Here is a 10108-nt window from a genome sequence, read left to right as displayed (position 1 = left end):
ACAAATAAACAAAACCACAAAGCAACAAAGAATAAACTTTATTAAAGCTACTATTTAATCATACAATCCAAAAATTACCTTGAGACTGAAGTTTAGGCACAACTATCATACACTATTTAAGCAAATTTTAAATCATCTAATTAAATTTATTTTCTCTATTTTACTTTTCCTCATTGCAAGCTATATAAAAATAATTTGTAGTTGTTTCTGATTTATAAGAATCATATTGACACAAAGAGGCAGACAAGTCACTAATACATTCTATAAAATTCCAGAAAAAGTAATAAGCTATAATATTTGCAGTCTAATTCTTATTATTTGAGATTTTCATTTATGCATGGCACATATTTTGACCATATCCACCCTCAGATCTGTCCTGCATCTTCTTTCATATACTCTCATCCGGTCTTCTCTCTCAACTGCATTACATCTTTTAAAAAGCATCATTGCTGCTCACTAATGTCAACACAATGCAATTTCTATTAGCATTTGTTGATTATGTTTAATGATGGGTTTCGTTGCAGCATTTTCATATATACATATACTATGCTGCTACCATGACCATACCTATTACTGTCTCCTCTCTCTTCTCTTACTCTCCCACTTCTGCTGAGCTCCTTCTGATCCCACCCAATCTCTATTTTACTCTCAAATCTTTATAACATAAGACCTTTAAATTTAAATTTTGGTATTGCCATTATTCAAGTCTTGTTTAGTCAGCTAAATTCTTGAGGTCTCACGGAGGTAGCTTCGTTGTCATTTCTAGGAGATGGCAGCTAATGACTAATGAGAGAGGGAGAAGCCTCTGTGAGGGATCAGTCTTTTGAGTGATATATCATCCAATAACATGATGAGCCCTAGACTCACATGCAGAAAAACAACACTAATGAACTCAGCAGTTTGTATGTTTATGTGTAACTGTATGTGTAACAATATATGTAACAATAATATAAAAAAGAGGCCATCAATTTGAGTGGAGTGAGGTGGAAGGGAAATAAAAGGGGTTGTAAAAGGAGAACATGGGAAAAGTTGGGATGAAGGGAACAACATAATCATATTTTAACTAAAAATAAAGAAAATGAGTTTGGATGATTGATGGAGGTTCTAAAGAATGTTTGTAAGGTAATTGATTATTTATTAGCATAAGATCCCTGCCAGAGGAGGTTTCATATGAAGATTATATCTTTCCCTTCTGTCCTGGCAATTAAGGGCCTTAGATACTTGGGGGCAGGATGGGCCTTGTGAGATCATCTCATGTAGTTCTCATTGTTTGATTATAGATTCAGAGGAAGGTAAAACTTCAAAGGCTCTGCTCTTTGCTTGACATGACAAGATACTGACAGGCCCAATCTTGCACAGGTTTTGTATAGATGATCATAGCTACTATGGCAGTAAAAGTACAAACATTGAGATCATGTTCTGAAGACAGCATTTCTCCTCTCTCTACTCCTTCCCCCTTATATTCTTTCCACCTTCCCTTTGACATTGCTCTCTGGGTCTTCCTTGGATGGGGTGGTATGAGAATATATTTCCACTTTATAAGCCACCAAAACTGTTAGTAATTACCTCCAACTTAAGCATCATGACAAATAAGCAACATAAAAAACCATTGATATATCATCTTGGAGAGAGAGAGAAAGACAGAGAGAGAGAGAGAGAGAGACAGAGAGACAGAGAGAGAGAGACAGAGAGAGAGACAGAGAGACAGAGAGACAGAGACAGAGAGAGAGAGAGAGAGAGAGAGAGAGAGAGGGAGAGAGAAGAGAATAGGGTCATCATAATTACCAGGTAGAATTCAATGAAATACACTAATCTGCCCTGGTAAATTGGACAGCAAAGCAGGATTCTGGGCACCAGCCAGGACATCAGCAAAAGACTGGCCATACACAGATTAATAGAAATTAAGGTTAATTTAAGATATAAGAGCTAGCTAGGAATATGCTTGATCCATTGGCCAAACAGAGTTGTAAGAGGAAAAAAAAAGACTTTTCCCTGTTACTTTAATCGGAGTGACTGGAGCTCCTCTCTAAACCAACGACAATACACTGGCATATTTTATTTTCCTGATTATTATGGAAAATCTTTTGTCAAGAATCTTTGTCTTGACTTTACAGATATCTGCAAGAAACCCTAAAGTAAATAAATGTTTGCCTCTTTCCTCATATAGTCTGTGCTCTTTCTGTTCTTGTCATCTAGGCCTAAAAAGAGAAGAAGAAAGACACACACACACACACATACAGAGAGGTAAGCAGGCAGACAGACATAGGATTCACAGATAGACAAAGAGACACAGAGACAATGCAGAGAGATCAGTTACCAGCATGATTTATATATGCATATTGCATTTTAGAATAAATTTATATAATTACAATTTTCTTACTAAAGTCAGGATGCAGCAGATACAAAAGAAAGCTCTTTGGATTTGTCAAGACTTATGTCGATTTGTTGAAAGCAGAGGCATAAATATCTGAGCCTGATAAAGAGAGATCTAAGTGAAACTGGTTCTCATTGTGTGAGTTTAGAACTGCACAAGGACTTTAATATGAGTGATCATCCCCCATATCTTATATATCGTGCAGGTTCATTTTTATCAACATTTTTTAACAGATATAAGTAGAGTTGTCGTTCTAACAAAGTCTGAATTATTGTCATTTTCCAACTGATATCCTTAGAATGTCTTAGGAAACATCATCACTGTTCAAGTTGTGATGATCCCACTCAGCTCAAAAGAACTGATAACTGAATACTTGTTTTGTTGCTTGCTTAGACCAGTCGCATTGGTAGAAAAGATGCTGAAGACCACTGGTTTATTAACAATAGTAATTATTCCATACAGGTTTGCAGATAGCAAGTCCAAGGTCAGCAAGACCCCAGATTCAGCAGCCAAGGAAGGCTTGCTTTCTCATACATGATTTTACATATTTTAGAGTTTCTTCTATGTGAGCAAATCCCTCCTTTGAAGCCCCACCTTCATAGTCTATTTTTACAGGTCTACCTCCTTATAGTATAACACTTAGCATTGAAATTTTAGCATGTAAAATTTGAAAATAGTATATGTAGGAATTTAATTTGAGGAATTTATTCACAAATCCATGTCTTTTTCCCACAAAAATAGATTTAATCCTCTCAGTAGCTCCCATGCCTTGCCTTATTTAAGAATCAATTTAAAAAGACAAAGTCTTCTTAGTCTTGCTTGTCTGTTTGATTTCAAGATATTATTTAATTACAACATTTCTCCCCTCCCTTGAGTCTAAAATATGAACTTCATATGCTTGATTCCATAGTTCTTAAAGAAGACCTTTGCTAAGCCCCACACCCCCAGAATGATGTTGCCTACAGAGCTAGGATTAAGCACAGCCATCTAATCCCAAGTAAAATGCCATACTGATTCTCCATGTGGACCTGGAGAATGTGACCAGTTATAATTAGGGAATCTTTCAAGATGTTATATTTGAGATTATGGGGAGAGTCAGTTGTAGGTGGACTTTTCTTTCCTGTCTGCCAGTTCACAAATATACAACATGGAGATTCAATATTAACTGTAAATGCTTGGCTGATAGCTAGGGTTTGTTAGTAGCTAACACTTACATTTCAAATTAACTCATATTTCTTATTTACCCTCTGCCAAGTGACTCAGGTCTTGTTACCTGGTGCAGGAGAATTATCTGTATTCTGTCAATCATTTATTTTAATAAAATGCTGATTGGCCAGGCAGGAAGTAGAGGCGGGGCAATGAGAATAGGAGAAGGCTAGGGAGGAGGAAGCTCGCTCAGCCATTCCTGCCCAGATCACTGAAGAAGCAACATGTGAGCTGACAGCTGGAAAAGGTACTGAACCACATGGCTAAAATAGATCAGAATAATGGGTTAATATAATTCATAATAGTTAATAAGAAGCCCAAGCTAATGGGCCAATCAGTTTATAATCTTATGGAGTCTTGTGTGTGATTTTCTTTGGGGTATGCCGGTTGTGGGGTGCCGGGCAGGACAGATACACCAACAAGCTGACCCCTCATGTTACAGTTACCTTATTTTCTACATGACCTCCTTGTCCTGAGTATGTTGGCATCTCCTCTGACTTCTTCATCCTTCCTCTTTGGTTTGGTTGTCCCGCCTGTATTTCCTATCTGTCTATCTCCTAGTTAGCTTTTTGTTAAACCAATTTGAGTGACCATAATTTTACAGGGTACAAAAGGATTTTTCCACAGTTGTCAGTACAATGATTTGAGAAAAATGAAGAGGAACATTTCCCCATGAGAATATGATAGGTGAATAGTAATACATAGCAACAAATTTCTGCTCTAAGGGTATTCTTGTGTAGAGAACTGAATAATATCTATGCATGCATACACAAAAATATACTATATAGCACATACTGTTGATTTGAGAATTATATGATATATATGTCTACACAAACACCCATCATGTCTAACTATTAGATGGCAACAGTAACTCTATAGTAAAATACGTAAGTAATATACTCCCAAATTTATAATAAAGGAAGTAAGTCTGTTACTTTTAGTTCCATACTAAGAATTAAAACTATTGTGAAGTCAATAAGTGGGAAGCTTCAATACCAGAAGAAGCTATTCCTTTTATTAATCATGCTTTTTTATTCATTTGACCACAAACTTCATAATCTTTCACTTTTTTCCTGAATAAACACATTGTTACAAGATAGTATTCACTCGCAAGACATCAAGAAAAATCTACACTTGTATAGTCTGATGGTCTCCTCTGATTAATTAAAAAAGAAGTGATTTTAATTACTTGAATTCAATTATTCTTGGAAACGAAAATATGGACTGGTATACCTTAATCAGTGTAGATTTTGAAAATTTCCAGAACTCAAGAGTCACTTTCTAAGTGCTATCAAGTTTTCTTCATGTTCTCTGTCTAATCTTCCTGTTCTTCCTTCAGTGATAAAAGTGACTGGTCCTCTATGTGCCCTCATAGTATTTATTCTGATTTCACACAGATCAACATGCCGTCAAAACGCATATTCCCTAGTAAAATGATCTTTGTTCTTTGAGTTAAACTCTCTCTCCTGTCTAGGCTACACTGAAGATCTCATTGTCTAGGGATGCACAGTATTCCTTTCCAAAGTCTTACTGGATTGCATATGCTAATATGATGACTATAGTTTTCCCATACTAGTTCTATATTTTTAGGTAAGTTGGGTGCTATAGGATCTCTAGGTGTTCTGTAAGACCTCATTTCCATTAAGTATTTTATACTCATAAGGACTGGGCAGAAGAGTAGTAGATTATTCTTAGTTCATTATTTCATTGCAGATCACACATCATACCATCACAACTTGAATTCCCTGCATTTCATAAGGACATTTAGGAATTCAACCAAATATAGCAGCTAGCACACTGTAGACTTACAGATTGTTGAAAGACTCCCAGCATCCTGCCCTAGGGCCTTTGTGTATGAAATCCTAAATTACTTCTGTGCCTGTGGATCACTATATCCTATTTCAAGATCATTTTGATATTTTAGACATTTTCTTAGTTCTTGCTGACATTTCAAAAACAATTGGCCATTGATTTTCTTCATTAGTTATGTGCCCCAAGTCCAAGTGACACCCAGTGCTTAATCCTGGTCACACTCTTACATTAAAACAAATATTTGACAAGCTGCAAGGGCAGTCTAGACATAGAGACACTCTTTCCTTCACTGCCATAGTGATGAAAACATCCGTCCACCAAGAGGACATGCTTCTAGTATCATGACACCTACTGAGAATGCAGTTTGAAGCTGTCATCATGGTGAATGGCAGCCATGTTTGCTGGTGACTAGGGACTGTTCACTAATGATAACTTAACCGAGGGTAATGTCAGGTCTTCATGGGGTGTAATGAATATCTATTATGTGCTGCTTGGAACTAAAGTCACTTGTTATTATCATTGATATGTAGATCATCTCTAGAAAAGAAATCAAAGCAACAAAATAGCAGCTTGTATATAACACAGCCACAAACTCAGTGTGCTAAACCTACTATTAAGAGAGTGGTATAATCATTGCTATGAAGAACTCTAGGAGAAAAATATTACCGTGAGTCATTGGTAGAGTTCAGGAATTTTCCAAATTTTAGTGCAATTTATAATTAAAGCATAGTGTCTCAATAAGTCTTTATAAGGTATACTTGTTTCTTGTGACACTGGGGGTTGAGACAGTGGCTCATGCAATGTTACCACTTTACAGCTAAACAATGTCTTCTACTAATCTAATTCAGTTTAAGAGAAATTTTTAGTTTTGTAGCAGCATATTTAAGGGGCCCAGATGATTTTGAACTCACTCTGAGGTCAGGGTAAGAAGACTGAACTTCTAATCCCCCTGTCTCACCTGTGGAGGACCTAAAGTTAGAAGTCTACTCCAAAGCTCAAGGTCTGCCATGAGATTTCTACACGAAACATGCCATTAAGAAAAACAAGAGTAATTAAAAGATGGAAATAAAATAAATACTTCTTCTAAAATTTATCCTTCTGGTGTTTATGAAATATTTCAAACTGGTCTACTTTATCGTTGAGACATAAGTTCTCATCAAATAATGGCATTTCCTACTGCTTAAAAGGCTCAACTTAAGGTAAGTGAGTTTTCTATGTTAGCCAACTCTATTTTTATGCCTTAGAAAATGCAGAAGAATGGGAAAGCAGAGAAATAGATTTGAAAATTACCCATTAGAGGTTTCAGGCAAAGTGCAAGGATAAACTCAGTGGCTAAGATATGTTACATATCATCTGAACAGGGAAGACCAGTCACGTGCACAGTTCACACAACTGACCCCTTTCACACAAGTTGCCTAGGAGGACTCATTATGGTTCCTAAATTCAGTGACAAAATAAAAAAATTGTGCTCAGCTCATAGATTTGTCAAGATTACATAGGATATTATACAAGCAACCACTAGAAGACATTTCAAACTAATAACACCCAACATATTCATAGATATTGTGGTTATTTGCATATGTCAGTCATTTTTAATTTTTTTTCAGTTTTAGGGAGCAAAGTGGGGCATTTCTTACTTGGCAAGAGTCGTGCCACTAAGACTGGCTCTAGGTTTTGTATTTTTTTCAAAGTGAGTCTTACCAAGTAGACTAGGAAGACTTAAAACTCATAATCCTGTTGTCTGTGGATATAAGTGCCACCATTAAAGGCAAGATGCAACTCAACTCTATGTTTGTGACTTTAAATATTTTCGTTGAACTTCTACTATTTTCAAGTGTCTGAGTGTTTCCTATTATTTATTTCTTTAAAATTTGACCAAGCAGAAACGAGAGTCATGTATACACACATGATATATCTATATTATATAGATGTAGACTATGCTATAAATATATGAATATAGACACTTGGTGGAATTATTCACAAACTATTCTAAGGTGTTCGCCTTTTATTGTCATTATTTTTATTTTAATATTGTTTTGAGGCAATATTTTACTCTGTAGTTCATGCTGTTGTGGAGTTCATAGTAAACCTCATGTCTAAACCTCCTGAATGCTGGGATTACAGGTGTGAACCACAATGCTCAATTAGGAAAGGTACTTTATGTAACTGGCTGAAAGCGTGATATGTTTTAGATATTGTATTTTTTTTTGTTTTATTCTCTGAGAGTTTTCAGTAAGCATAATAAAGAACTTTTTAATAGGACAAGGCCAAAAATCTACTGTAGGTCTTAGAATGCTTGTGATCTAGTTATGTTAATATAATCAATAAATATCTCCAATTTGGCATAATTCAGAAAGTATGTTATACTTAAATGTCATAGGATGGATGCAATCTTCTCTTTCATAGCATTTGTAGGTATGATTGGAAAAACCATGTTGCATTTTATTTGACAAGCTAACACCTTGACACACTTAGACAGCACTGCTATAGAATGCAGAAGCCATATGCTTCAGTTTTATACAACTGAATTTGTGAGCAATTGAAACCAACAGGGATGACTTGAGCGACATTTTAAAATTGTTTCTTTCCTCTGAGTGGTTTTCATTTAATCACAGTAATACTCTGGGTTCTGTCTTAGGCCCCGAAGTCTTTTGAGGGAGCAAGGCTAACAAGACATGTGTCTTTTTATACCATTTTCCTTCGTTAATGTCGTAGGGTTGTCTTCACAGTGACCACATGAGTTTATACAAAAAAATTAAATGCAACCAGAGAGAAAACAATTCAGCCAAAATGGATAGGTTGGTGATATGAATAAAATAAATTAAATATTACCCAAGAGGCTTTTGGCAAAATAGACACCACTTTTGCCAAACTTTGTTAAGATAGCTATTTGGGAGGCATTGTCTGTAGAGAGTACATTCATGGTTAAGGCCAGTTATGAAGTAGGTGGCCTGTGGGATCACAACATGGTTGAATTTTAGCTCTCTTCCCAGGCATTTTCTCAGACTCTTACCAATGGGATGAACTTTTCTTTGCTCTTGTAGAGTGTACTAATTCAGTCTGTGCTGTTTTATGCATGTAAACGCCAATCTGTTTTTTCCTTGGCATTTAGCTTGCAAACCCCACTACATAATGGAGAGATGCCTGCAGTCCCTGCAACTGTTAATACCCTTTCTGAGTCTCCAGACAGCCTTTCTGCATCTTTTGTGTGGTTACAGAGTTAAAGGAGAGGAGAACACAGTGTTTCCACTCATTGATTTCAGTTCCTCAAGACTCAGGGAACAATCCTAGAGTTTGTTGCACTGACAAAGATAAGAGCTGGGAATCCAAGTTTAATTATTATTTTTTTTTAATTTTTGAAGTCTCAAGTTTTTCTTATAAAACCTGCATTTATTTTTATTAATCTTCTGTTAACGAATCTGTTTTTTCCTTCTTCTTTCTGTAGCCTTTGTTTATTAGTGGGTAGAATCTTTCGATAGTTTTCTTATTCTTATTAACTTACTCTTCTTTTGCTCTTGGAAAAGCAAAAGGAAGCTATTTTATGATATAATCTATAGAAAGCAAATTGCTGTTAATTTCAGTAAAACCACATTGATAATTCTAATAAAAATATAATAATATAATATAATTATATGAAAATCTGTGCACATCTGTGAAGTAATAACATCATATTCTTTCAAAGAATGTTTTTAACTTAACAAAAATGAAGGGGAAAAAGACATACTACACATCCACACATACTTTCTCATTTGGGGGACCAAAATTAAGTAAGCCAGTGTTTCTTAGGATAAGAATTCAATGTCTGCTAGTTTACATCGAGACTAAGATAACGTTATGATGCCCTTTCTCTCAGTCTGCATATTGGAGTGTTAAAAAATTTTAGAGACTCTGAAACTGACTTTATGTTGTCATTCTGTAATATAACGGATTAGGGTTTTGTTTTTGTTTGTTTCATGGAAAATATGTACACAACACATTTTTACCTCTTCTTTCTATCTCACCAGATCCACTATGAGCCTTTGAAGTGATGGGCATAGGAGTGGCATTTTTTTGTGCTTAGTTCCCCTGCCTTGAAACACAGTTGGTCATTTTGAGCTGATGATCAGAGCTCTCTGCTATCTTGGTGATGATGAATAGGGTATAACCCTTTATATTGTCACTCAGTTTCCACTTCTCTCTCAGGTTTCAGAATTTTAAATGTGTTCTCACGCTTGACTTTTGCCTTAGAATTCAGCATCTCACAGTTATGGTTGTATTAATAGAATGACATGCAAATTGATAATTACTATTTGATACTTAATGTTTTTAAAATGACTAATTCTGTTTAAGGCAGAATTAGAGTCTGTTCTGGCCTATCATGGCACCTCCTTGAACACAGCACATTGTATCATGCTTGTTTCTTAATAAAGTGTCTCCATGAAATTTGTAAAGGCAATGGTAGACTGGGTATTAGAGCTATGCACAAAAGAACACACAAGGACTTTCTAATAAGGAAAATTACTGATGGCATTAACTATTGACTGTGCAAAGCACACTAGGTTTTTATGAAAATCAATTGAGCTGGTAGCAACAGGACAGAAGAAATAACTGATACCTTGTGTTTATAATCAGGAGTAGGGGAAAGAAGAGGTGACAAGGAACTTGGAGAATTTGAAAATCTTTTCTGTGGTTTGTCTGTTTGAATCTATGTGCAACAGGAAAGAAAGGTACTTCAGT

This window comes from Myodes glareolus, chromosome 20 (assembly GCF_982192425.1).
Source record: "Myodes glareolus chromosome 20, mMyoGla1.1, whole genome shotgun sequence".
Classification (NCBI taxonomy): domain Eukaryota; kingdom Metazoa; phylum Chordata; class Mammalia; order Rodentia; family Cricetidae; genus Myodes; species Myodes glareolus.
The sequence above is the reverse complement of the archived record's forward strand: the minus strand, read 5'-3'. Positions refer to the sequence as shown.